Source organism: Macaca mulatta, chromosome 10 (genome assembly GCF_049350105.2).
Source record: "Macaca mulatta isolate MMU2019108-1 chromosome 10, T2T-MMU8v2.0, whole genome shotgun sequence".
Classification (NCBI taxonomy): domain Eukaryota; kingdom Metazoa; phylum Chordata; class Mammalia; order Primates; family Cercopithecidae; genus Macaca; species Macaca mulatta.
In genome coordinates, this window is record NC_133415.1 from 14,908,241 (window position 1) to 14,932,176 (window position 23,936).

Consider the following 23,936-nt stretch of genomic DNA (forward strand, 5'->3'; position numbering starts at 1 on the left):
CTTCTCTCTCTCAGCAGGGATCGTACAAACAGCAATTCCAACCAGGCAAGGAGCGCTTGTCTTTTGTTCCCTTCAGGAGCTCTCCCAGCTCTGGTCTTGTTAGAAGGATCTCACCTTGGAAGTCTCCCTGGGAATCAGCACATGTTCTGATAACGCTAAAGATTAAGCCAATGAAATAAAAATTCATTTTTGAGGCATAAACTGTAAACGACCAGGATTTTCCACGGAAATATTGGTACTTTGGCAGAGGTCCGGCGGCCCTCAAGTTGACAGTAATTTGCTGCCGTGTGCCAGGCAAGTCCTGAAGTCATTCAATAGACAAGACATCATCAAATACCACATCTGAATTCTGTTCATATTATTAGAATGAAAAGGGTAATGCAATTCAATTGCCTAGAGAATTGTCGTAGACACAGACCTAAACAGAGCTGGCCAGAGACAAAATTTCTTAGCAAGTGAAGTTTGTCTACAGGGCCCCTGACTTGCCTTCCTCTGCCCTTCCAACTAGACCTTTTCCTTGTACAGGAATCCGGTGTGGATTAAGGTCAATGTGTTGCCCCTCCCAAGGATGTTTGCTTTTTAAATGAACCTTCTAGTTTGATAAGGAGGGGATTAAAAACTAACATTTTTCAAATACCTACCATGGACCAAGCACATTTTCACAAGCATTGTTCATCCTTACTGCCTACTGGAAACTGGTTTATTTGTGCAAGAAACATCTATTGGCTATCTGCACTGAACCAGGCACTGTGCTAGGTACTGGAGATCCAGCAGAGACAAAAAAGACAAAGACCTTCCCCTCGCGAGCTCTGTGGACTAATAGGAAGAAAGAGGCAATCAACTAACAAATGCATAAATGTTTATCAGGTGGTGATAAGTGCTCTGCAGAAAAATAAAGCAGGGCAAGGGGACAGAGAGTAACAGAAAGGGATACTGTAGAAGATAGGGTGGTCATGGAGGCCTTCTCAGAGGAGGCGGTTACTGAACAGAGCCCTGAAGAAAATGAGCCAAAAGGCATGTTGCTATGTTGAAGGCAGGGCATGGCGGGGCGGGGAGTACTCCAGGTCGAGAGAACAGCAAATGCGTAGGTCCTGGGAGTCCTTGGTGTGTCCCAAGAAAGAGACAGATGGGAGAGGACAGCGTGGATAAGGTGGGGAAATGGAGGAGGCAGGAGCAGGGAAGAAGAGGAGAGCAGACACGGAAGGGCTTGTGGGCTGGCATGGGGATGGGTACTCTAGAATCTACACTGAGGGACATCAGGAGCCACTGGAGGGTCTAAGCAAAGGAGCGACCTTCGTTGACTTGGGTTTTCAGAAGCTGGCTCTGGCTGCTGGGTGGACAGGCTGCATAGTAACAAGCGTGGAAACAGAGAGGCCCTTTAGGAGACAACTTCGGTGACCTGGGAAGGAGTGAGTAAGGGAAGGTGATGCTGAAGCCTCAGGCCCCACCTTCTGCAGTGGGTCTTATGGCTCCCATCCTGCAGGTGAGGAAACCGAGATGTAGAAAGGGTAGGCAGTCAGCCAAGGCCAGCTGGTTAGTAAGCAGCCAAGCTTGAGCCCTGCAGGCTGCCCAGCTGCAGAGGCCTGACTCCTAGCCCCTGCCACAAGCTTCCCGTGATCATGCGAAGAGAGGCACTGCTCCTCCGTGAAGGGATCTTACTTCTCAGAGAGCAGGAAGAAGGATTTTTGGAGACTGAGGATTTTTCTGGGCCCTCGTAATCTCACTCCAGCCTTTGCTTTGAAAGGGTTCCATCAAGAGGAAATAACGATCGTCAACACTTAACAGGCTTTTTCTGTGGACGCAGCAGGCTTCTGAGTCACTCCCGCTTGTCGTTGCAAAGATTCCTCACAACCACCCCTGTGAAGGAGCCACGATCTTCGTTCCCATTCTACACATGAGAAAACTGAGGCACAGCAATATTAACTGGCCAGGATGATAGGGCTGGGATACGAACCCTGGAAGTCTGGGTCCCAGAGTCCCAACTCTTGGATATGGTACTATTTCTTCCTTGAAAAGCTGCTCCCTTTTGATGTGGTGCTGAATTTCGGACTTGGAGACTGAGGCTCATGCTGCTGATACACACTGAAACTGACTCCCATTGACAGGAACTCAGGAGACACTGGAGAATGTCCTTGTGGGGCCTAAATGGCCCCTCCTCAAAAAATCTGTTGATGGGGGCTTCCTGCCCATCAGGGTACGAGACAGATGACAGGGCCTCAGGGTTCCCATCTGTCTCTAGGGAGTCAGTACGTCTCTCACTGTGTATCACTGGCTCATCCATCCTGGGGCACAAGCCTTCCAGATGTGGGGAGAGAAGGGTTGAGCAGTCATTAATGAAACCACAGCTGCCAACTCCCAATTTCATTTGATGGATGACTGAGATGTTCCCAACCCTTCAGCCCTCCCAGTTTTGAGGGGAAAGGGGTAACCAGAGGAACAGGCTTACATGGAGAGGATGAAGATACAAACAGAGATGACACAGGGGGGAGGAGTGGACAGAGGAGGTGGGGTTCCCAAAAGACAAACTGAACCATTCTGGGAAGAAGAGTGGGTGCTCTGTGCCCCTGAAGGGAGAGAGAGAAATGGAGGACACAAATTCACAAAATACCACAATCCCAGACACACATAAGCCCCTCTTTGTTCTCACCCTTCCTTCTACCCAAAAAGCTTTCCCCTCCTGTCCAGATGCCTCCATGGCAGTCAATTATAAGACCTTCCCTAAAACCCCTCACTCCTTAGGAAGAACTGACCTACCTTCCCTTTATGCCCCATTTGAGTAATCGTCATAAACAACAACAAGATCTCTTTATTGAACTTTGTTTTTATGTACTTTTTATTTCAATTTAGTATCAAAACAGCCCCACAAGATGGATGTGGTTAGCTCCACTTGATAGAGGAGACATCTAGAGCTCAGAGAAGTGAAGTGACTTTCCTGAGGTCACACAGATGAGTAACTTGAGGATCCCTGATCCAACCTGGAACACCTGCCTCGGAAGCTCAGGCCCTTACGTATCTACCCCACCCCAACTGAGTTACGGAAGGGCTGGCACGTTTTCTCAGTCACTTTTGCATCTTCAGCGCCCAGTTGGTGCTTAGTAAATATTGATGGGAATGACTCATGAATGAATAAATGGATGAAAACTGAGTTATAATGAACTGGAGTCTATAAATATGCTCACATGCACTTACATTTGCAGAGACAATGCTAACAGTTCTTGAGAACCATTTATTCATTCAATATAAAAAGTGCCTATTGGAAATGTACTGTGTGTGAAACGTTGGGGATATTGTGGGAAGCAGAACTCTCCTGGTCCTTAACCTTCAAGAGTGCATAAAATAGAGGAGGAGAAAAACTGAAAATAGTCAACAATATCACAAATGGAAATGTATTTGCAACGTATTAAAAAAGTGAAGAAGAGAGTGTGGGGCACTAAAGAGAGGAGTGTGGTTAGACAGAGGGGGCCAGGAACACTCTCCAAGTGAGAAATATTTAAGGTTGAATGGAACTCATCCAGAGAAAAATTAGGGGAGAGTGTTCCAGGCAGAAGGAATGGCACATGCAAAGGCACCAGTGCAAGACTAAGAGCTTAGAGTCTTCCAGAAAGTACCAGAAGCCCAGCATGGACAAAGCAAAGAGCAGGGGCAATGGAAGCAGACAGAGCTAGAGACACAGGTAGAACCAGAAGATGCAGTGTTAAGTGTTCTGGATTCCAGCCAAAGGGCCATGGGAAGCCTCTGAAAGGTGTGAAGCAGGGAAGGGACGCGCGTCAATCTGCTCCTGTTCTGTGGGCAGTGTGAGCAAAGAAGGAAGCAAGAAACAGGCAGAGAGACTGGCCAGTGCCGTCATCCAGATGGGAGACACCTGGGCCACAGGCGGTGATGGGAAATGGGTGGATGCGAGATCCCTTTGGAAGCAGGATATGGAGCACCGATGATATTGACATAACTCAGACATGTCCGCACATGAACCCACAGTGGAGTAAAGGCAGTATGGACTTTGGAAACAGATAAGAATTTTTTTTTTTTTTTTTTTTTTTTTTGAGATGGAATCTTGATCTGTCGCCCAGGCTGGAGTGCAGTGGCACGATCTTGGCTCACTGCAACTTCCGCCTCCCGGGTTCAAGCCATTCTGCTGCCTCGGCCTCCTGAGTAGCTGGGACTACAGGCACCCGCCACCACGCCCCGCTAATTTTTGTATTTTTAGTAGAGATGGAGTTTCACCGTGTTGACCAGGCTGGTCTCCAACCCCTGACCTCAAGTGATCTGCCCGCCTTGGCCTCCCAAAGTCCTGGGATTACAGGCATGAGCCACCGCACCTGGCCAGGAAACAGATAAGATTCTAATTCATCATCTATCGTTCATGGCTGTGTGGTTCGAGGCAGGTCACTGACCTCTTAAAGCCTTGGTTTCCTCAACTGGAAAATAAGAGAATCAACCTCCCCAGGACCCTTGTCATTGAATGAGATGATGCATATGACAGTGTGGAGTGCAGTGAGCCCCTCCCAACAACCCAACATCCCTTTGCCGTCTCCAGATACCGATAGCCCAACTTCCATGCTGCCCACCTGATCACTGGGCTCTACTGCCTATGTAAACATTTTTAAAGAAAATGAATCCCCTTATACTCCATGCCAAAGAGAAAATGCAGGCTGGCCTTGGTAGGAAGGCTTGCAACAGCCTGCCAACCTCATTCCACTAATACTTGTCAGTGGCCACAGTCTCTCATCACTTGAACAGTAACTCAATTACCAGTCCCTGGGCACCTTCAGGCGCAAAGCCTCTCCCATAAGTCCCCCTTGTTTTTCTGAGAAGCCCAGGACACAAGTCAATTTCTTGGCCCTAATGAGAGCTTTTCACCACCTGACAGTAGCTATTGAGTATGTGCTAAGAAAATGCAGCCTTAAGGCCACCTCGGCCGCCTCCCAAGACCAAGGCCCTGGCCAGCCAGGAGGTGCAACGTGGGCTCTGGCACCAAAGCCTCACACAGCAGATGTTGCTGCCTTCAAGGCTGGCCCAATTATGATGTTAACGCCCTGGACGTTAATCCCTGGGTCCTTGCCAGCCAGAATCTGCTCTGCTCTCTGGTTTAATAACACAAGTCCTCTGGAGGGATCAAGTACGGGTCTTGGGAATGCCACACTTTTAACTGGTCAGATTCAAAGCCCAGCTCCTTCTCTGCATTACAAGCAAGGCCTGAGATTTCCAAGTATTTTAGCCTTGTGAATGCCTGCCCACACCACCACAGGGCAGTCAGTTTTAAGGATTGTGATTGCAACTGAGATTCAGAAAATTAAATGTCGCTTTCTCAAGGAAATAGAAGACATTCATGGAAACTCCTTCAATACAGATTTGCTTTCCCGATACCCAGATTTCTGAGACTTGTTAAATAAACGAGAAGTTCTACGAGGGTAGGGTAAATAGCACAGTGTCTGGCACAGAGTAAAGATTTTTGGCATGAATGGCTAGTCCGGATTCAACTTCAATATCAGATCTATGATGTACAGTTCAATGACTCAGTTGTTTAAAAGTAGAATATCCACTCTGCATTATCAGTGACAATTTCTTAACATCTGTTGCCTCACCCTCTAGAACACCCCTGAGCCACCTTTCCCTCTGTCCAGGTTGTGTGTATGCCACAGAAGCCAGTCCCAAGGGAACCTGATCTAGGCACAAAATCATGGAGGGCTTCCTTGAGGTGGTTGAGTCTATGAGAAATGGAGGGTATGTGGGTATGAAGCTGGCACTGGTACATTTAGGGGTTGGGGAAGGAATGGGCTTGTGAAGTGCATTCTGAGCAGAGAGAACAGCTTATGCAACATCCCGGGACTGGATTATGGAGAAGGAGGTGGAAAGGGATAGAATGAGATGAAGATGGAGAGAGAAGCAAGGCTCAGACAATGAGGTACTCAGTGGGCCATGTTAAGAATGTTGGTTTTTATTCTTAAAGCAGTGGGAAGTCATTGAAGAGTTTTGAGGGTGAGAAACGGCAGGAGTGAAATGATCAGATCTGATCTCGAACTGACTGGAGAAAAGCCTCGGAGGTATGCAGAAAACCCAGTTGGGAAGTTATACCAGAGAATGAGATGCAAGGAGTTAGTGACTTAGGCCAAGGAGGCAGTGGCAGAGATGAAGAGAAGAGGATGGATTTCAAAAATATTTAGGACCTAATGGATTGTATGTGAGGATGAGGGAAAAGGAAATATCCAGGATGACTCCCAGAATCCTGACTCTCACAACTGGAGATGGTGAGCAGGAGATGCTGGGAAAAAACCACATTGGAGGGATGGGAGGTGAGCGACATGGGAAAGGGAGTGGATCATGAGCTCGGGTTGAAGTGCATTGGAGACAGCCAAGTGGCAACAACTTGTAGTGAGTTGGAGATACGGGAAACTGCCTGCAGGGAGTTTCAAGATATCAGGGCCAGAGTTATAAATGTGGGAGTCACTGATATGGGGGTGCTAACTGAAGCTGCAGTTTCCTGGGCTTTCTTAGGGACAGATGACATCAAAGGGATGCACCATAATTTACTTAACCCTTCTCCCACTATTGGATGTTTGGGTTGTTTCTGTCTTTTAACACGATAAGTGGCCCAGTAACAAGCATCTTTGTCCTCATTTATAGCTTTTTTCCATATTCTAGGTTAACTCTCTCAGTAGCTGATATTACTAACATGGTTAGCAATGAATACCTGCTAAGAGAATAAATATATATGCTCATTCTCCCCAGAATAGAATAAAATAGAAATTCTTTTTTTGATTGACCATTTTTCTTTTCTTTTCTTTTCTTTTTTTTTTTTTTTTTTTTTTTTTTTTTTTGAGACGAGGTCTCGCTCTGTTGCCCAGGCTGGAGTGCAGTGGTGCAATCTCAGCTCACTGCAAGTTCTGCCTCCTGGGTTCACGCCATTCTCCTGCCTCAGCCTCCCGAGTAGCTGGGACTACAGGCACTCGCCACCATGCCTGGCTAATTTTTTTTGTATTTTTAGTATAGACGGGGTTTCACCACGTTAGCCAGGATGGTCTTGATCTCCTGACCTCGTGATCCGCCCGCCTCAGCCTCCCAAAGTGCTGGGATTACAGGCGTGAGCCACCTCGCCCCACCTTGATTGACCATTTTTCATCATGGCCTGTGTAACTTCTTTCTTCCAATGTCTGGGTCATTCATTAAGTCTTCCCTAACCAGGGCAACCAAAGGGACCTTCTTCCTCTGAATTCTCATGGTTAATCCCAGAGACATTCACTCCAATCTTGTCCTTCAGAAGCCTGATATTTTAGGACATATACACACATGAAAGATAATTGTCTTCCCCACTATAAGTTTTTGAGATCTGGGACTATGTTTCATACTTCTTGAATCCTCTGCAGAGCCTAGTAAAACCCGGCACAAGGTCTATGTGTAACAATTACTGTAGATAACTAACTAAGCAAGAGGATAGTAAGAGCTAATCTATTAAACCCCTGCTACATACCAGACCAGACCTGTCCTGGGAGCTTCAAAAACAAAGTCTATTTCAACCCTCCCAAAAAAAATTTTACCCCTGTTTTGCAAAGGTATCGGGGTAATGCTATCTGATATAATAAATAAATTCCCAAATCACAGTGGTTCAATTCATAGAAGTTTATTTCTCATTCACTTTAAGTCCAAAACAGGCAGCTCTCCTCCAAGCATTGATTCGGGGACATATGCCTTTCAGTCATACAGCTCCACTGTCTCCAACACACAGCTTCCGAAGTCACCATGATCCCCTGCCTCAAACCAGAAGGAGAAAAATCATGGCAGATCATCTAGGAGAGGCTCTTATGGGTAGGCTTAGAAGTGACATACATCCCATTCATCACAGCCACTGGTCAGAGCTCAGGCCTGTGGTCACACCCAACCACAAGGAAGGTTGAGAAATGTGGTCAGGCTGAGTGCTAGACTATAGGGAAAACAGCCTTGGGTGGTTCATAGTAGTCTCTGCCACATGAAGATAGAAAGCAAAGCCCAGAGATGCTAAGTAACTTGCCTGACATCACTCAGCTTATACACAACTGAATTAGAATTCACTCTCAAGTCTGTATGGCTCGAAAGTCTATGCTGTTTTCACCACATCCTACTGACTGGCAACCATCACTGGGGTCCTCTCCTTCTGGGGTGGCCTCTGAGCTGCATCTGTTTGAATCATCTTGGCAACTGTTTAATTTCACATATAACCCAACTCCAAACTGCAGTGAGAGCGACAGATCCACCGAAACCAACTTTCAGATGTATTTTGCAGATGCATCCTCCGTTTATTTCCAATGTGTTACCGGCTTGCTCCTTTAACAAGTCAATCAACTCACGGGCATGCCCTTGCAGTATGGAGGTACATATTCCTGTTCTAAAGCCCACGTCTTATAAACTTGACATATTCAGATGCTATGCCTTTTATCGTGAGTAAATTAAGCTCTTAAAATGTCAGAATGTTTTTGTTTCATTTGACATTCTCACCATAGGTCAAACTGCCTCCAAAACAGACATGTCTAAATAGCTGTCTAACCATATTGCTCAGAATGACTTTTTAGGAAGTCTAGGACGTCCAGGAGTGTGGTGATCCTGAAGCCCTTGAGCATCAGTAATTCTGTTTGGACACGTTCCCATGTAAGCAATTTACATCTGCTGTGTTATAGATCCAGAGGTTGGAAAACCAAAAGGGATCTTGGGAAGTCATTGGCTCTACCCCTTGGTTTGTAAGCATAAACCTTGGAATCTTAAAGTTGAGAAAAATAATGACATTAGGAAGAACAATAGCAGTTACCCTCCGTGAATGCATTCATTCAACACATAGTTATTGGAAACCCCCTTAGTGCCAAACACTGTTATGGAATCTGAAGATATGGAGCTGGCATTCTGATGGGAGAAAGAGTGAATGCACAAATAAATATAAAATGAGTTAGGTGTTGATACGTGCTTTGAAGACACATAAAGTAAGGAGAAGGATGCAGAATGATCCGGTAGGAAGTTGGGAGGTTATGCAGTGGCTAGGGAGGGTCACTCTGACATTTGAGCAAAGACCTGAAGAAGTGAGGTAGTGAGGCTCTAGGTAGAGAGAACAGTTAGCAAAGAGGCTTGAAGGGAGAATATTCTTGGCATCTTCCAGAAACAGCAAGTAGATTGGGTGAGCTGGAGGGGTGAATGGTAGGAGAGGTGGCAAAGAAGATTCGGAAGGGGGATAGATTGGGTAAGGTCTTATAGCCCAGCAAAGGATGCTGGGCTTTACTTGGGCTGAGATAAGCAGTCTTGAAGGGTAAGGATATCTAGAGAAGAGAGGTTTGAGGATGAAGACCTGGGCATTCCATCATTTAGGGGTCTAGAAGATGAGGAGGAATCCACAAAGAGACTGAGAATGAGTAGCCAGTGAGGTAGGAAGAGAACCAAGCGATGGGGTGCCCGAAGGCAAGTGAGAAAGGGGTTCAAGGAGGGAGTGAGCAACCAATTAAATGCCACTGATGGGTCAAGTAAGATGAGGACAGATAACTGACCATCAGATCTGACAAGCAGAGGTCACTGGTAAACATATCATGAGTCATGAGAGGATGCTGGAGGTGAAAAACTAATGGGAGAGAGAGAGAGAGAAGCAGCGAGACAAAAGGGATTGAGAGAGAGAGAGAGAGAATCTCCTAGTATTAGCTGGGCATAGCACAGGTTCTTTACATGAATTTCCCAATTTAATTCACAGGACCACCTTGATTGCAGGGGGACAGTCAGTTGTTTTTTCCTTTTTACAAATGAGGCCCAGGGGGATCACACAGCTCCTACGTGTGAAAGCTGGACTTGGTCTTCCCGTGTGCCAGACCTCAGAGTTCTCCTCTTCTTTCCTCCAAGCAGCCTATGTCTTCCAGAGGCCATCTGGGGCAGCCGACATAAAATGGATTCCCACTTAAAAAAAAAAAAAAAAGTCAGAAAATAGGTCATTCAGCTTCCCTTTGAACAGTGCCTGAATCTCTCTAATGATTAGCATCTCTCCTTTCGCGTTGTAATTACAGAGGTTCCATAATCCACCCCTGTACATGACCACACAGTGTGGCGTGTTCTTCAAGGAAGTTCTTCCTTGCATTACTCCACTTCTTTCCTTGTTAAAAATAAAACCTTTCTTTGAATAGGAAAATGATTCCAATTCCTATTGAATCCAACTCTCAGAAGGGCACGAGCATTGGAGTCCTTTTTCCATCTCAGACCCTAGCCTGAAGTCCAGCCCTAGCCAGAAAGCCCATGTCCCTGCTGGAATATCCATCTGGTTGTCCCGCTGGCCCTCATATCTGTTGAGATGCTTTGAGTTGCAGGTAAGAAAACACAACCCAAACTGGCTTCACAGTAATAAATAAATAAATAAATAAATAAATAAATGAGTTGCTCACATAACCAGGCAGCTCTACCTCGTTCACCTGTTTTTCTTACTATCCTGAGGCTGAGAGAAGACAGGACGGTGCCTTGGGGCCACACATCCACAAAGGACCAGAAAGGGTCACTTCCGGATGCTTTTCGATAAAAACAAGGAAGATACTTTCCCAGAAGACCCCACAAAACCTTTCTTCCTGTCTCTTTGGCCCAAGTGGGTCACAGGACCACTCTCATGCTAGTCATTGGTCAAGGACAGGTTACCTGCCTGGCCAGGAAGACCATCCCGGGGCGAGGGTGGGGCCATCTTCCCTGGAAGGACACTGCTGACACAGAGGCGGGGGCTGACAGGCAGTAGTTTCACAAGATCAGGGTCCTGTGAGAAGGGAGGAAGGGTCACATGGACCCCAGGGAAGTGACACACCACATCTCCTACATCTGAGTCCATAACTTAACTCGCCTTCTTCACCTTCCTCCGCTGAATTGGAGTGGATGAAAACACCATCTGTGAACTTACAGAACCCAGGAAACAGGAGCTCCCTCGTCCTCGCCTCTCTCATCTCACATGTGTACCACATTGCTGCATCCTGCATCTTTTGCCCATTAAAGAGCTCAAGAGGGCCGGGCGCAGTGGCTCACGCCTGTAATCCCAACACTTTGGGAGGCCGAGGCAGCTGGATCATGAGGTCAGGAGTTCGAGACCAGCCTGGCCAACACAGTGAAACCCCATCTCTACTAAAAATACAAAAATTAGCCAGGTGTGGTGGTGGGCACCTGTAGACCCAGCTACTTGGGAGGCTGAGGCAGAAGAATCACTTGAACCGGGGAGGCGAAGGCTGCAGCGAGCCAAGATCGTGCCACTGCACACAGCCTGGGTGACAGAGTGAGACTCTGTCTCAATAAATAAATAGCTCAAGAATCTGTCCACATCTCTCCCTCGCACCTTCCTCAGGCTGTCACCAACTCTGCCTGGGCTATTACAGCAGCATCTTAATTCATTTTCTCTCTCTGCTCCCCACCACATCCTTCCACGCAAACATCTACACTGGAAGCTCATGTCTCAAAAGATAATGCCTGACAGTGTTGCTTCGCTTTGTAAAGGCCTTCAGGGTCTACCTGAAGCTTCAAGGTTTGGGTTCAGCTCTCTCGGGGCCAACAGGGTCCTTCATGACCTCTACCTGCCCCTCCAGCTATCCCCTACCTCTTTCCATGAACCTGGATTTATGCCATCCTGAGGTATATTCGATTCCCAAATGCTTGCTGTTCCTGACTCCAAACAAAATTCCTCTTCCCCTCCTGGAAAAATGGTCACCATCCATCTGGTGCTCAGGCAGAATTCCTGAGAGTCATCCTTGATTCCTCTTCTCTTCACCCATGACATCAAATCCTTCTGTGGATAAGGTTGACTCTGCCTCCAGAATATGATCCCAAACTGCCATCTCCTGTCCACACCCACAGCTTCTACCTCCACCCAGGCCACCATGGCTTCCCACTGGGTCTGCCACAATACCTGGCCAACTGGTCTACCTACCCACTGCCACCCCTTACAAACAATTCTTCAGGTCCTCACCAGAGCCCACAGTGCTACGTCATCTGACTCCTGCTTACCTCTGTGGCCACATTGCCCCCTCCCATGGTCTCCCTCATGCACTGCCTTCTTCTGGTCCTCGTCGACACCGAGTTTGTCTCTGCCTAAAAGCCTTGCTGTTCCTTCTCCCCAAAATGCACTTCCCCGGACTTTGTATGACTGACGCAGGGGGCAGCATGGAAGGTGATTTCTCTGAGATGGGCTCCCTGGCCACCTTTACGCCCCCATGCCCTCAGATCACATAATTCTTTCTTGTAGGCTTTGTGACACATCACCATTTAAAAGTCTCTTCTTTGTGAATTTGTTTATTTACTTGCTCATTCTCTGTTCCCCTAGAATATAAGCTTTCTGAAGGCAGGGACTTTCTCTATCTTCTTCACTGGGTCCTTGGGAACCTTGGGAACTTGTGCCTGGAACCCGGTAGGAGCTCAATATATGTGCTGAATGAATGAATGAATGAATGAATGAATGAATGGAGTGAGTGAGTGAATGGACAAATGACTTGTCTGATTTGTATTCTTCTCACAACCTGGCCCCTTTACCTGCCTAACTCCTTCATATCCTTCAAGATCAGGTCTGCTGATCATCTCCCTCTGCTCTCTCTCTCTCTCTCTCTCTGTCTGTCTCTCTCTCTCTCTCTCTCTCTCACACACACACACACACACACAAACACGCACATACACAGTTTTTCCCCTCTCCTCTATCTCCCACAATAACACCCAGCATTTACTGCTTACTGTATGTTACACTCTGCCTTATGGTTATGGTCCCTCCCCCAAGCTCTGAGCTCCCTGGGGATGGGGCTATGTCCTTCCACTCTGCATCTCCTTCACCAGCTCACAGCCTGCACAGGGAAGGCACTGGATGAGTGTCTATTGAGTGAATAAATGAATGAATGAATGATGAATGAATGAATGAAGAATGAACATATTCTTCACCAATATTTAAGGCTTTGGTTATTCCTTAAGATATAAAATCAGATCCGTCTTACCCACCTCACTCAATCGGTCTCCAAGTTTGGGATTTTGAAGAGCATCCTAATTCCTTCCCAATGTTCCTCTAAGTCCGTATTCTCACTGTAACAAGCAAACACTCTCTCTGAATCATTTTGGAACTGGAGCCTCCCTCGACATTGTATTTCTGATTGGTTGCTGTTTGTTTTGACAGTTGTCAGATTTTTTTTATTTATGCCAAGCTCTCCCTGGGGTTTAGTTTCCCGAATCCTCTCAATCGAGTGCCTAGAAAGAAGAGAAAATGACTTACCTGTAAATCTTTTTTATTGAAGGTGCACCATAAAACAGATCTTCTTTCACCTCTCCACTCTCTCCTGAGATTTAATGATTCTTGGCTTTTATTGTTGTCTTTACCCCTCATTTCAAAAAGAAAGAGCAGTGGGGGTTGGAGGGGCTTATCATATCCACCTGGGAGGAACGGCAGGATCACGCTTTCCTGCCAGTGAACCCAAACAATCAGAGCTTTCTAGGGGAGTTCTTGACAGTTTCATACCAGAAACACACACCAAGCTGAGGACATTTATTATATGGCACACATCCCTAGAGCCAAAATTACAGACCATTTTCTCCTACCTGTCCCTTCTGTTTGATTTCTGGCAGATGTCCACGGATAAAACCACCAAGTTCCACTAGGAAAGCAGAACCCTAAATATAAATAAGAGAGGACTTCTGGGGCTTCTACAGAGAGAAACTTTCCCTTGCTCATTATAACTAGTGTTTCCACACATGGTGCAGAGCAGAAGCATTTGCAGGAAAAGAATATTTCAGAAACTCAAACGAACATTCCTTCCTCCAGTTACCCTTACTCCCTCTCTAATATCCATCTGGGCGACCGTGTTGATTAAGGTCAATGCGAAATGGCTTTATGTTTTGCTCTATTTTTTCTCTGCATATGCTAGTCACTGTGTACCTTTCAAAAACATCTCGTCCCCAAATATCTATTCCTTTTTATAAATAGCACACATTATTCTCTGATTGTATAAGCAAAACATGCTTATTATAAAAACTTGAGTACGTACAGAAAAGTATATAGAAGATTTAAAATAATTCATAACGTTCTCGCCTGGAAATAATCATTGATAACACTTTAGGAGAAATACTGAAAGTTATTTGTCTTTTTTCTGTGAATGTACATATGTATTATGAGGATTCAGTTCACATTGTATACACAATTTTATGTTCTCTTTTTTTCTTAATACCATATCGAAATGTTTCCAAGTCCTTAATCTTTGAAACATGACTTTGAAAATATAATCATATTTTGTTAGCCTTAAAATCCATCCTAGATAAAATAAAACCAAAGACGTTATCAGGTGACAACAGTTACCCTGAAGTAACAAGTGAGTCTAAAATTCGAAAATCAGAGTCAATTGCTGGGCATGGTGGTGCACGCCTGTAGTCCCAGCTACTCGGGAGGCTGAGGCGGGAGGATGGCTTGAGCCCAGGAGTTCAAGGCTGCAGTGAGCTATGACAGTGCCACTGCACTCCAGCTTCTTAAAAAAGAAAAGAAAGAAAGAAAATATCAAAGTCATTCATGCTAACTGCTTTTGAGTGGTCTCCATGGCAACTTGCCAACAGGCAAGACTGAGGTGAGTAGAAGGCAGCTAAGCCTGAGAATGTAAAACTCAAAGTCCAGCTGTGGGTCACCGTTACCTCTAGCTAGTGGGTTGACAAGCAATTTTTATTTCTTTATTGTTCCTTTCTGTATAGACTGTATGTGTTACCGTGAGCATGCCCTGCTTTTAAAATCACAAATAAAGTGTAACACTATGTTCATTTTGAACGGAAACAACACCTAATTATGTATTTACCCTGATTCTCTCATTCATTTTCTCTCCCTCTACACACACACACACACACACACACACATATCCCCACTCTCATCCAGTTCCCACTTTCACTTCCCACTACTCCAGGCACACAGGCTCCACCCCTGCCCACTCCTTCCTCCTTCCCCCAGGTCCTGGACGGGAGGGGTGGGAGTTGGGGAGCTTTCATCTGATCCCCCAGTCTCTTCATATCTGGCTCCAGTTTACTGTCTCAAACCTGATGCCAGGATGCCTCCTCAGAGGAGTGACAGACTTTGACAGAAACAGGCTTTGGCATCAGAAGAGCTCTGTCACTTCCTATCTATATGGCCCCAGCCAAGTCACTTAGCCTCTTTGAGCCTCATTTTCCTCATCTATAAAATGAGGATAACCAGTTTGCAGGATTATACCATGACTAAATGAAGTCGGCTTGCACCGAATAAATGCCTGTCACCCCATACTGCGCTGACCATCTTTGGGGTCTTTGTTTTACTCTAAAGCTGTCAGTTTTTCCTCTGGCCAAGACTGAGGCCAAGATCTCCCCACGTATAGCTACAGACTCTTAATCAACTGGGACTTTTCTGCTTGAATAAAGTGACACCTTTTAACATTGGAACCGGAAAATCTCCCAAAAGCAAACCATTGAAGAGACAAAAACCAAAACATGACTCAACTCTTTAAAAAGCTCCCCCTTAGTTGTTTAAGGTTCTCAGCTTGTCTTTGCAGGGAAATCCACAAAAATGTCATAAATATTGTCTTCATTGATAAAGAAGAGAACAGACCAATGAAACCATGACAGTATCTATTCTCCGATCTTACATTTTGTTCAATTATTAGAGGAGGAGAGGGAAGGAGGAGGAAGAGGAAGGAGGAAGAAGAGGATAAAAATAAATACTGGTATGGATCAGATGATTCTTTCAAAAGAGAGGGGAAATAAAAAGAAGCAGTAGTCAAGAATGAGGTAGGTCGATGCTGTCATCCTTTGCCAGAGAAGCAAGCTTGGATCGAGCATTTAAGTGACTCCTTCAGAGACTAAAACAAGTCAGCATCAGAAATAGGATTCGAATTTTGAGCTCACAGTTAGTCTGCAACTGATACTAATTTTAAAGGTGTCGCCGGGTATGGTGGCTCACGCCTGTAATCCCAGCACTTTGGGAGGCTGAGGCGGGTGGATCATCTCAGGTCAGGAGTTCGAGACCCGCCTGGCCAACATGGTGAAACCCCCATCTCTACTAAAAATACAAAAATTAGCTGGGTATGATGGCAAGCACCTGTAATCTCAGCTACTCGGGAGGCTGAGGCAGGAGAATTGCTCGAACCCAGGGGGCGGAGGTTGCAGTGAGCTGAGATTGCGTCACTGCACTCCAGCCTGGGTGACAGAGTAAGACTCCATCTCAAACAAACAGAAAAAAGGTGTCAATGCAAAACCAGGTTTTAAGGTAGCTAGCTCAATCTGCTAAATTTTTCATGCCTGTGCCTTTAAATTCCCAAGTAGCATTTCCTGTTTCTGAGTAGCACTTGTTCTCTTTTTTTTTTTTTTCTTTTTTCCAAGAAAATGACTAGAGGTAGAAAAGCACGTACAGTCAATTACTTTCAGAAGGTTTTACTAAAAAATATTTTTTTAAACTGCAGTTAAAGATAAACATGATTTCTCCAAAGCCGAGCTACTTTATCAAGTCAAGCAAAGCATAATACAGTTTCCTTTTAAAAACCCAGATTAGCTGCTATCATCGGTGATGATCTGGATGTAATACATTACAGTTTGCAGAATCAAGCAGCCTAGTACCTACTTGGAAGCATCCTTCATTCATTGGACAATACTTACTGCACTCAGAGTTTGTGAGGGTGCTATCTAGACCCTGGGGACACCAACCAAGGCAAAGAAGGGGTACCAGTGCCCTGCCCTGAAGGACCCTGCCCTCCAACAAGAGAATGTGGGTGGGAGGACATACAATCTCAAGGCAGAATGTCATCACCAACTTACAGAGTGAAGAAAGGCCATCTCATCCAACCGTCAATTGAAATGAGGCCCAGAGAGTGGATGCAACTTGTCCAAGGTCGCACAGCAAGTTGCGTTTTCAGACTCTCTATCCAGTGCTCTCTCCTCTGTATACAGAATAAACTTTAATTTTTGAAACGTGCTACATTCCCCTGCTGGGGATTGCACAAAGCCTGGTGGAGCCTCAGAGATCCCTTATTGACACCTTTTACGTTAGGATCCTAGCCTCAAAGAATGTTACATCTGGAAGGGACCCCAAGGATTAATCTGTGGTTCTTTCTTCCTTTTCTTTTTTTTTTTTTTTTTTTTTTTTTGACACAGTGTCGCTCTGTTGCCAGGCTGGAGTGCAGCGGCGCAATCTCAGCTCACTGCAACCTCCAACTCACTGGTTCAAGCGATTCTCCTAACTCAGCCTCCCCAGTAGCTGGAATTACAGGCACATGCCACCACGCCCAGCTAATTTTTGTATTTTTAGTAGAGACAGGGTTTCACCATGTTGGCCAGGATGGTCTCGATCTCCTGACCTTGTGATCCACCTGCCTCAGCCTCCCAAACTGCTGGGATTACAGGCATGAACCACTGTGACCGGCCTAATCTATGGTTCTTAATCAAGGGGTATCTCACCCCAGAGTCACAGAATCAGGCCCTAGGGTTGGGGATGATTCAAGCCACCTTGAAGGTGTTCATCGGACCTTTCCCAAAGAACTAGGGGCAGGTTTGGATGGGGGGACCAGCAAGATGAAATGGCAACTGGGAATTCAGAAAGAGGAAAAAAAGGGAAAGAAAGATACCCAGGGAGGGAGACAGTTTAGGCTGGTCTTCACTGGCAAAGGTTTTGGAGTCAGACAGACCTGGGTTCAAGTCCGGGCTCCAACCCTCAGCCTGGGTGCTGTAGGTAAGCAGGCTGACCTCTCTGTGCCTGTTTTCTCATGTGGAAAAGAGAGCATCCCCCTACCTCACAGGTTTGCTACAGGGCTCAGGGCGCTCAGGGGGATGATGTGGGGTACCTGGCATTCAGTCAGTACCGTACGAAGGACTGTCGTTGCTCTCACCACCAGGAGCGGGCTGGGAAGGTGAGAGAAGCCTCTGCCTGGTTCATAGCTTTGCCTCGGGCCATCCCTGCTGCCTCCCACACAGACTCCTAGGATTTGCTGGTGTTGCATGATTTAGAAATGATTCTAGAATTCCAAATCATGGATTCCAGGGAACCAGGACCCCTGATATCTGAAGCTCAAAGGCAAGAAGGTCCCCTCTCTGGGGATCCCCAAGGCTGTAAGAACAGATGCATGTTAATGAGATGAGGTGAGGAGTCGTCCCTTAGGAACTGTACAGTCTAGAATCTGCAAACCAAAAGGCCCTTCAAGAACTTTGGGACCAACCCCATCTTGGAGGCCCAGAGAAGTGAAACAACTTGCCCAAGGTCATACAGAGCACTATTGGGGTTAATGAGACTGAACCCCAGTCTCTCTTCATCCTGACAGCAGAAATAATAATTGGGATGATGAGAGGATTCAATGAAATTTTGCAGTAGAGCATTTTGCACACTGACTGGCCCACAAATGTCTTAATGAATTATACTAATAGTAGTTATCATTATCATTTTTATTACCATCGTCATCATCATCATCATTATTGTCAGTTTTTAAGCAATTCCCCCCCAGACACTCAGCTGAGTCCCTTTCAGTGGCTCAACCTTCACTCTTCAGTCTTAGTCTTTCTGTGTCAATTACCAGCTAATGAAGTCACGGGGGCAGACTCTGGCCAGTCACTCCTGTCCTAACTCACTCGGTGCTCACAATGAGTGCAATCAAGTAGATATTCCTGCTCCCCCATTTCCCAGAGAGGGAAACTGGGCACAGGACAATTAAACCATATGCCCAAGATTACACCAGCAGCAAGGGGCAGAGCTGTGCTTTTAGTCGAGGCTGCCTGGCCTCGGCATACGGATGCCAAATGCAACACTCCCTCATCACACTTCCGTATCTTCTCCAGAGTTATGCCTCCATTAATAATCCACATTCTGGGCTGGGTGTGGTGGCTCACGCCTGTAATCCCAGTACTTTGGGAGGCTGAGGCAGGCAGATCACTTGAGGTCAGGAGTTCGAGACCAGCCTGGCCAATGTGGTGAAATCCCATCTCTACTAAAAATACAAAAATTAGCCCAGCATGGTGGTGCATGCCTGTAATCCCAGCTACTCAGTAGGCTCAGGCAGGAGAATCTCTTGAACCTAGGAGGTGGAGGTTGCAGTGAGCCAAGGTCGTGCCACTGCACTCCAGCCTGGGAGACAGAGTGAGATCCTGTCAAAAAAATAAATAATTAATTAAAAATAAATAAAAATCCATGTTTTGAAGACTGAATGAGAAAGAGGACTTGTCTTACCTTTTGTTTTTTCTTTTTGTTTTTTCTTTTTTTTTCTTTAGACGGAGTTTTGCTCTTGTTTCCCAGGCTGGAGTGCAATGGCGTGATGGGTTCAAGCAATTCTCGTGCCTCAGCCTCTCAAGTAGCTGGTATTACAGGCATGCACCACCACACCTGGCTAATTTTTGTACTGTTAGTAGAAACGGGTTGTCTCCATGTTGGTCAGGCTGGTCTCGAACCCCCGACCTCAGGTGATCCACCCACCTCGGCCTTCCAAAATGCCGAGATTACAGGCATGAGCCACCACGCCCGGCCCTTGTCTTATGTTTTAAGTAATTTAGTGTCAGAGCATGGCTGGCATATAACAGAAACCTAAAAATTGTTCCCTCCCTCCCCACGGAGGTCCAGAGCCGAATGTCTGCTTTCACCGGGAGTATTTTGGCTTCTGTTCCTGCAAGATGGCTTGTGTTACATACGTTGCTAAACTCTCCTTTCCTATTCTAAAGGTAAGGAAGTAAGATCTAAACCGATGGATCTCCAATTGCCATCCCTGGACCTCAGCACTTTGGGGAACTTGTTAGGAAGGCATATTTTCTGGTGTTGCCTCAAATCCATTGAATCAGAAACTCTGGGCATAGGGCCCCGCAGTCTGCATTTCCACAAGCCCTGCGGGAGACTCCGTGGCACACTAACAGTTGAGAACTGCCGATTTCAAGTGTTGTGCCACACCTAGCATGTGCCTAGCACATAGTTGGGGGCTCAGGAAATGTCGGTTGAGCCAGCTGGCCAGGTCTGAATCCTGCCCCTCCACTGACTAGCTAAGCAAGCGTGCACAAGTCACTTAACATCTCTGTGTCTCAGTTTCCTCATCTGTAAACAGGGAATGAGAGCCGTGCCTTCTTCGTAATGGTGTTTGGAGGGTTAAATGAGATCGTAAATAGAAACCCTTGAGCAGAGTGAGCAGCAGATAGGGAGCACTCAGTAAATGTCACCTGCTGTTTCATTGTTGTCGGCGTTGGCAAATACATGAACCAACCTGCTGGAAAACAGTATGGCTTGTCTTGCAAACCTGCAAGTTTGTCTTCACTGGCTGAAGCTCATGTTGTCTTTCTAACGCAGCTCTAGTCAAGAAATCTTTATTGAGCAACTACTATTTCCAGCACCTTTTCGATTCTGTGATGTCAGGGTGAATAAGGCACTGTGCCCAGGAGACTGCACTGGCAGGGGAGGACACAGGGGAGCACAGGGGAGTATGCGTCACAGTGCCTGTGTGTGCATGCAGCAGAAAGGCAAGAGGGAAGCTCCAGTAGTGTTTGTGTGTGTATGTGTGTGTGTGCATGCACGCACACGCATACACACACCTCATACTTAATCTTTGTTTGTCTTTTTTTCTTTTTTCTTTTTTGAGGCAAAGTCTCACTTCATCACTCAGGCTGGAGTACGGTGGTACCATCTCAGCTCAGTGCAACCTCTGCCTCCCGGGTTCAAACGATTTTCATGCCTCAGCCTCCCGAGTAACTGAGATTATAGGCATGTGCCACCACGCCTGGCAAATTTTTGTATTTTTAGTAGAGATGAGGTTTCGCCATGTGGGTCAGGCTGGTCTCGAACTCAAATTTTTGTATTTTTAGTAGAGACAGGGTTTTGCCATGTGAGCCAGGCTGGTTTTGAACTCCTGACCTCAGGTGATTTGCCTGCCTCGGCCTCCCAAAGTGCTGGGATTATAGGCATGAGCTCCTGCGCCCGGCCAATCTTTGTTTTCCTAAATAAAAAACCACCTATGGACATTAGGGATAAAATTCATTCTGTTCTCCTGATTTCTTTAGCAGTTTCAAGAATGAGTTCAATACCTATAAGAGATCTATTAGTCATTCATCCAGGCAGCAAGTTTAATCCAAAAGCAAGTCATTTTTTTTGCCCTTGAATTGCTCCCATCTCATACAGTGTAACAGTTCTAAACACAAAGTTTGTTACCGGAACAGACAGACTTGCACTGTCAAACCTAACAGTCAGGAGCAGGCTGCTTAGGTGCTGGCAGCTCTGATGCTAGATTTCCAGGAGTGGAGAAAGCTTCCCAGAGGAGGTGCAACTCAAATCAGCCTTGAAGGATAAGGATTGGAATAGTAAATATTTATTCTTTTTTGAGCTCCTACTGGCCTCAGGCCAGATTCAAGAGAGAACCCGGTAAATAATGCAAACGTGACTCTCATTGGCTCTAGACGCTCTGATGCAAGGCCCCGTGGTAAGTATTTAATGTGTGTGTCTGACGTGAGCTCCGTAACAAACCCAGTAGGTTGTCACACATTACCACTAGCACCATTTTACAGATGAGAAAAAAAAAAAAAAAAAAAAAAAAAAAAGTGCAGAGAGGTTAAGTAACTTGGCCAAGGCCCACAGTCAATAATATTGCTGGAATTCAAATCTGGGGAGTCTTACTCCTAAGTCTGTGCTCTTAAACACTCCACCGTATCCCAAAACAAGTGAACTGACAAAAGAAGCAGAACAGATTCTCTATGTGGTGATTGTTTATTTGAAGGAAAGGAAAAGAAACCATTAGAATCCTTTTTCTCGAAACGCATCCATGTGAACACATTTCTCTCTGCACAGCAAGCATCACTCTGGGGCATGAGTTTTGCTATCACTTAGTGGAAAGTCATTCAATTGCATCCCAGAGGACCACCTGCCTTAAGTTCTTATGCCAGGAAAGGAATGCCTTTCTGAGCCACTTTCCCTCTGCAAACAGATTTGGAAGATTTGTACTGAAAGGTGAGGTGTCCAATTACTTGTCTTTGCTGGCCTGCTCTGTTGTAATCTGAGCGAAGTCACAGAAGATGGGGAAGGATTTCCCAGAGTCTATTAGTCCTTCCCAGACTCAGCAGTCCAGGCACTGTGTGTGTGTATGCACACGCTTGAATGTGTTTTCTAGTTGATGATAATCTTTTAAAATCCACTTAAGCATAACTGGCTTGTAAGGATCTGCAGAGGCGCCTTCCAACCCATCACGGCTGCGCCATTTCAGTGCTGGAGTTTGCCTTTGTGTTTACACAAAGCGATGACCCCAAGTGACAGCATTTAACTCTTAACAGATTGATAAACATGTCCAGCTGCCACTAGAGTGGCATGTATGTCCAAATTTCAAGTGACAACAATCGACCCTCAGATTAAAATCTTTTACCTTAGGAAGACTGAACTTCTCTCTTGCAGTCTGTGTCAGTGGAAAGTGAGACTTGTAGAATAACACTTTCACTTCTTAAGTTATTGGACAAATTGAGACTTTGATTTTACATCACAAAGGCAAGCATCACTGGCCAGGAACTTTACCGCCTTGATTATCACTGAGTGATGAGAGAAGAACAGAGGCAAGGTGGATGATGGGGCTACTGTCCACTGATGTCAAATGACATTATGGTGGTCTTTATGTATGAGGGTCTTAAGATAATTCAGAGTGAAAACATTAGCAGACAAACAGAGTCAACACTTGGTACATATTGGACAAAGCATAGTGAACTCAATAGACACTCTGACAAAACATCACCCATCGCATTCAATCAACATTGTTCATTTGACTTCTATTAGTATTGCAACTCTGTATTTCCTTGGTAATTTTGACAATTGTATGAGAGCTGTAAGCGTGAGCGTAAGAAATTTGCACCTCGTGATAATGTTTTTACATTTTAAACCTCAGAATTTTTTAAACTCTGTCATCCTGCGGTGCCATGAGAATTATATTCATTTAATATATCCCTACACTACTCAAGTTTGAGAAATCCTAATGCAGTGGAATGAGCATAGATTGATAAACAGAACTGAGTTGAAATCCTGCCTCCACCACATGGAAACACTGCGATCTTGGGCAATCTGTTCACCTTTCTGGGTCTCGGTTTCCTCATCTGAATATAAATAATAACATTAGCCACACAATTGGCTGTGAGAATTTCAAAAGCTATTTTATGGAAAGTGCCAGACATGTAGTAGACACTCCCTAAAAGTTAATTTCTTGCCCTGTTCTCTAAGGTTTTTTTGTTTTGTTTTTGTTTTTGTTTTTGTTTTCGGTTTTTTGTTTGTTTGTTTGTTTGTTTGCTGAGACAGAGTCTTGCTCTGTCACCCAGGCTGGAGGGTGGTGTTGCCATCTCAGCTCACTGCAACCTCTGCCTCCTGGGTTCAAATGATTCTCCTGCCTCAGCCTACCAAGTGGCTGGGACTATAGGCACACGCCACCACATCTGGCTAATTTTTTGTATTTTTAGTAGAGACGGGGTTTCACTGTGTTAGCCAGGATGGTCTTGATCTCCTGACCTTGTGATCCACCCGCCTCAACCTTCCAAAGTGCTGGGATTACAGGCGGAGCCACCATGCCCAGCCCTTCTCTAAGTTTTATTCCCATCTGCAGGCCATTCTGTTGTCTCTCTCCTTCCTTTCAAAGGTGGAGGCAAGACCAGGGATAGCAGCCACATCCAGTATCATCAATTCTTGCCTGACTGTGTCCATTTCATTCTTTCTGACTTGTCAAGACTACAGGAAGGCAAGCCCTGGCAGCTAACAGGGAGGCAGAGAGGTAGAGCAGGCACTTAGGCCACGCAGCTGCCACCCGTCTCCCCAGGAAGGGGAGAGCCAGTCGCTCATGTAAGGGAAGCAAGGAGACCTGGCAGCAGACTGGGGCAGCCTCTGCAGCCTGGGATGTGACAGAGGAGCAGCTGCCTCTGAGGGGCCCCTGCAGGCACACTTGGCTGCTTTCCTCTGGGTTTCACCCAGGTTCTAGTCCAGATGAAGATGCAACCATATGGTGGCAAGCTCCTCTTGGGAAGAAAGGGGAGGT

At 45.9% G+C, this 23,936-nt stretch overlaps 1 protein-coding gene and 1 long non-coding RNA gene across 3 annotated transcripts in view; one reads left to right on the top strand and one right to left on the bottom strand.

Annotated features, from left to right (window-relative positions):
- CACNG2 (calcium voltage-gated channel auxiliary subunit gamma 2) overlaps window positions 1-23,936 on the top strand; it is a 138,608-nt gene that overhangs the window by 59,966 nt on the left and 54,706 nt on the right. The gene's annotated exons all lie outside the window — the stretch shown is intronic.
- On the bottom strand, window positions 7,600-13,732 carry LOC114670363 (uncharacterized). The gene is made up of 4 exons (XR_013399143.1): window positions 13,528-13,732; window positions 12,937-13,179; window positions 10,618-10,729; window positions 7,600-9,894 (listed from the first exon to the last, which is right to left on the bottom strand). It is a non-coding gene; the product is annotated as an uncharacterized LOC114670363 (long non-coding RNA).